The sequence below is a fragment of the Rousettus aegyptiacus genome, unplaced genomic scaffold, assembly GCF_014176215.1.
Source record: "Rousettus aegyptiacus isolate mRouAeg1 unplaced genomic scaffold, mRouAeg1.p scaffold_m13_p_5, whole genome shotgun sequence".
NCBI classification, from domain to species: Eukaryota; Metazoa; Chordata; class Mammalia; order Chiroptera; family Pteropodidae; genus Rousettus; species Rousettus aegyptiacus.
The window spans coordinates 85,718,702-85,724,143 of record NW_023416308.1 but is presented as its reverse complement, the minus strand read 5'-3'; the positions used below and the strand labels follow the sequence as shown (position 1 = coordinate 85,724,143).

The following is a 5,442-nucleotide window of genomic DNA, read 5'->3' as shown; positions in this document are numbered from 1 at the left end:
ATTGCTTCTTGGCCATTTGGCTATCATCGAGTGTAGTGTCCTTTCTTATCAGTTTAATACCTAATACATCCTCTATCAGGTATTAAACTGATAGAGGTAAATCAGACAGAGAAAGACAAATACCATGTGATTTCACTTATATGTGGAATCTAAAAGGCAAAATATATGAATAAACAGACTCATAGATACAGAGAACAAACTGGTAATGCCAGATGGAAGGAGAGTTGGGGGACTGGGTGAAAAGGTGAAGGAATTAAGAAGTACAAATTGGCAGTTACAAAATAGTCATGGAGATGTAAAGTACACAATAGGGAATGTAGTCAATAACATTGTAATAACTGTGTATGGTGTCAGGTATGGGAGTATTCATGATTATATAAATCTCTGACCACTATCTGAAACTAATATGATATTGAATGTTAACTAAAAAAAAATTTTTAATTTAAATTAATTTAAATAGAAAAATTAGAAAAAGAAAAAATAATAAAGCTTGCACCCGGGGGGAAAAAAGGAGTCACTTTGCCCATTCCCTATGTCCTTTCACAAATAGATAAATTGAGATTATTAGTTAAATGACTTTCTCAAGACTACCTAATTACTTAATTACTGTTCAGTAGCTGCTGAATGCCAACCAACCATCTGCTGGTAAGGAAAGGAATAAACAGGTATATTGCTTATCACAGTTCCTTTTACATGGTAAGCCTCTAATACTAGCTAATTTTATCATTGTTCATTTATTTCTTTAACATTTATTTATTGACCAATGAGAGGCTGACCCTATGGAGCAGGATTCACTTTAGCAGGGCTCTGGTGCTGACTACTGACGTACAAACAGCTTTTAAGCCTCAAATACAACTCCTGGTGCCCAAGGGACACACCTTGGACACCAAGCTCATGTAATCAGGGAAGATAGGAACCACAGGACACCTACTAAATAAAGCCATTCTACTAAGACTGGGAGACTTAGGAGCCCTACATAATACATAGAAACAAACACAGGAAGGCAGCCAAAATGGGGAGACAAACATGTCCCAAATGAAAGAACAGAACAAAGCTCTAGAAAAAGAACCAAACAAAATGGAGATAAGCAATCTACCAAATGCAGAGTTCAAAACACTGGTTATAAGGATACTCAGTGAACTTAGAAGAAGAGTAGGTGAACTCTGTGAGAACATTAACAAAAAGAGAGAAACATAAAAATGGAGATAGAAAACATTAAAAAGCACCAGTCAGAAATGAATCAGTGATTTAGAAGATAAGGTACCAGAAAACACCCAAACAGAACAGCAAAAAAAAATAATTTTAAAAAATGAGGCTAGTTTAAGGGGCCTCTGGGACAACTTCAAGAGCATCAACATTCACGTCATAGACGTACCAAAAGGAGAAGAGAGAGAGCAAGGTGTTGAAAACCTATTTGAAGGAATAATGATGGAAAATGTTCCTAACTTGGCAAAGAAAATTAATATATAACCCCTGGAAACTCAGTCCCAAACAAGATGAACACAAAGAGGCCCATACCAAGACACATCATAATTAAAATGCCAAAGGTTAAAGACAAAGAGAGAATCTTAAAAGCAGCAAGAGAAAAGTAGTTAGTTACCTACAAGGGAACTCCCATGAGACCGTGAGCTGATTTCTCAACAGAAACTTTGCAAGCCACAGGGATTGGCAGGACATATTCAAAATGATGAAGAGCAAGGTTACTCTACCCAGCAAAACTATCATTTAGAATCAAAGGACAGACAAGTCAATCAAAGAGCCTCTCAGACAAGTAAAGGGATGGAAAAAAAAATTTCATGAAAATAGAAACAAAACTGGGATAGCAATATTTATACCAGACAAATTAGATTTTAAAACAAAGTCTATAATAAGAGATAAAGAAGGACTCAGTAATCACACTCTGGGTATTTATTTGAAGAAACTCAAAATACTACATGTGCATTCAAATATTCATTGTAGCATTATTTACAACAGCCAAAATATGGAGGCAACCTAGGATCCATCAGTGGATAAATGGATTAAGAAGAGGTGGTACATATATACAATGAAATATTACTCAGCCATAAAAAATAAAGAACGAAATCTTGCCATCTGCAACAATATGAATGGACCTAGAGGGTTTTGTGCTGAGTAAAGACAAATGCCATATGATTTCACGTGATGGAATAAATAAGCAAACAAAGCAGAAACAAACTCATAGATACAGAGAACATTTTGAGGATCACCAGATGGGAGGGGATTGAAGATGGATAAAAGATGCAAAGGGATTAAGAAGTACAAATTCGTAGTTACAGAATAGTAAGGGAGATGTAAAGTATAGCATAAGGAATATAGTCAACAATATTATAATAGCTAAGTGTGGTGTCAGATGGGTATTAGATTTATTGAAGTAAGTTGTATAAATGTCTAATTATGTCGTACACCTGAAATTGATATTGTATCCCAAATATCAAAAAATTAAAAATATTTTTTTAAATTACCCTATCCATTTCTTTAAAGTCAAGTGTTTACTTACTGTAATCATGTTAATAAAGTTTGAACAGAAAGAGGAAACAAATATTCAGCAACTTTAGATTTCATTCTGGCTTATTAAAAGATGCTCTGCATACCTTATGCTTGACTCACTAACACATTATAGTTTTCAATATACAGTTTGGTGAACTTTGGTAAAGAAAAGCTCTGTTACAGTAGTTCCTAAAAATTATTGACAATCAGGTTAGTTATGTTGGCCAGAAGAACTTGAAGTTCAAGGCAAAGTTTTAGAAACTGAGAAAGAGGAAGGACATAATACTCAAAATACAAATGAGTATTTCTCTCCTCATCTCTGAAAGTGGTAATTCAAGTTACACAGACCTTCAAACACAGAATAAGGAAAAACACATGGAAAGTACACAGAAATTAAAGAAAATTTAATCGTACAGGAGGAAGAGAAGTTCTTTTCTTTCAACATATTAAAAACCTGATAGAGGCTGGATTCTAGAGTCATTGTTTATTAGTATTATACCCTAATTTTTCCAGAAAACAGCCACAACTTTTACTTATTTTTAAGAAACATCAAGGGGGCTGAGGTAATCTGATTGAAATTAGTATTTATATTATCCAAGAAAGGAAAAGAGATGCCAGGATATTGGATATAGGCTTTATTGGGTATACCGAGTATGGTATTACTGGAGGCGTTGCTAAGAGAGCTGGCTGCCAGGAGGTCTATTGAGCTTGCACAACAATGTGGATAAAAAGAGGTGGGAGTGAGGATGGGTAGGAGTCAGGGAGGGAACCCACTAGATTTTAAAGTCCGAATTTGAGGCTTTCTGGTTCAGAAAGTAGACTTTGGATCCTAGAATGATCAGGTTCTCAATAAGAGATTCATAATTAAATTTAATGAGGTCGGTGCAACTGGCCTGAATGCTAGTTAATTGATTTATAATTAGGAAATAGATCTTTCTAGTGATGGTACATTCATGTGCCCCCTTCAGTGCATTCCTTTTCCCAGGACCACAGTCCCTTCCTTGTAGGCTGAATTGGTGATCCAAAAGTTGTTGAGTGACAGGGAACTCTACCCAAAGAGGACAGTTGGACCCAACAGATATTTTAAGCAGCTTAGGCAGGAGGGAATATTTCTGACCTACAGAAGAACATTTATTTTACCAGACACTCTGTCAGAATTTGCTTTTCTAAACCTGCTTATACTTTTGGAATAATTTTAGGTTTACTAAAATATTGTAAGGGTAGTATCAAGAATTCCCATCTATCTTCAGTCAACTTCTCCCTGGTGTTAACATCTTACACAATCATGGTACAGTTGTCAAAACTGAGAAATTAACATTGATATAATACTATTAATCATGGACTTTATTCAGATTTACCGGTGTTTGCACCTATGTCTTTTTTCTGTTCAAGAATCCAATCCAGTAACCCACATTGCATTTAATCATCATGTTTCTTTAATCCCATCCAGTCTTTGACAGTTTCTAGCCTCTCCTTGTTTTTCATGACTGACAATTTTGAGGTGTACTACTGGTTGGATATTTTTTAGAATGTCCTTCAGTTTGGGTTTTTCTCAGGATTACACCAAAGTTATCAGTTTTGAGAAAAATTACCACAAAAGTGAATTCCTTTTTTCTCAAATGTTATCTGGGGTTATACATAACAACCTGGTTTATCACTGATGATGTTAACTTTAGCCATTTGGTTAAGGTAGTGCCTCTTTAACCTTTCTTGGCCAGTCTCAGATCCTTCTAGACTCTCTGAGAATATGACGAAAGCTATAGACCTTTCCCCCCAGAAATATGCATTAACATACATCCAGTCAAAATACTGTAATAAAGTGGAAAAGCTTCAGGAGCCCTCCTCCAACCTGAAGATGAACCATCTAGTGGTCCATGGATTCCACATTAAGAATCTTGATCTAAATACTAAGGCAAGTTGATGAACACAACAAAAGATTTGTCGAAAATTAATGACGGTATTCCACTATAGAGTTAAATGTACATGTATATTGTGATGGTAATTTTATGTGTCAACTTGGCAAGCCTATGGTTTTATGCCCACTTCCTTCACCAGGTTAGGGAAGTTTTTCATCATTATTTCTTCAGACAGCTGATCAACATCCTGATTTTATTCAGTTACACTGATCAGATGGATATTTGGACCCTTAATTGTGTCTCATATGCTCCTTAAATTATTTTTATAGTCTTGGCATCTTATCTCTTGCCATTCTGATTGTGTGTCCTTGGCTTTCCCATCCTCTGGATAGGGCATTTGATCCTCTTTATTCACTTTGTTTATTCTTTTGTTTATTTCATTTAATAGACTTCTCATCTCAGATCATGTGTTCTTCATTTCTGACTGGTTCTCTTTTATAATATTCATTTCAATTTTTATGTTTTTTTATCTCTTTATTGAAGTTCTCACTGAATTTATCTACACTTCCCAAAAGTTCATTGAGCATCTTTACCACCAGGGTTTTAAATTCTGCATCTGTTAGATTACCTGACTCCGTTATATCTGGATCTCTGTTCTGTTCTCTCATGTGGTTTCTGTTTCTTTGTCTTCCTATTTGGGCTGACTTTTTGTATCCATTTCTATGTACTAAGCAAAGCTCCTCAGTCTCCTCATATTATTAATGTGGATTTGTGAAAAAGGTGTCCAGTGTCACAGTCCTGAGAGGGGGTCAGCTGTGGGCCAAGTTTAGCCCAAGCCTCTACCCCTCTAGGGCCACCTGTTAAGATTCAGCAAGCAATCCACAGATGCTGTGCTTATAGTTGCCTCAAAAGGCCACACCAGAAACCAAGGCCAGCTGCCTCCAGTGTGAGTCTAGGCATTGCTCAGCAAGGAGCACCTGACTCATTGAGGATATACCGGGATATGGCTTGGGTGGGGCTGCGAGGTGGGAGATGTAGGGTTTCAGGGAATCCCTCTGGGCTAAGTGACCTCTGTTATCCA

The 5,442-nt window shown here is 36.3% G+C and overlaps 1 pseudogene; it reads left to right on the top strand.

The window, feature by feature from the left end:
* Positions 1-153, top strand: LOC118603248 (annotated as a pseudogene).
* The last annotated feature ends 5,289 nt before the right edge of the window (positions 154-5,442 follow it).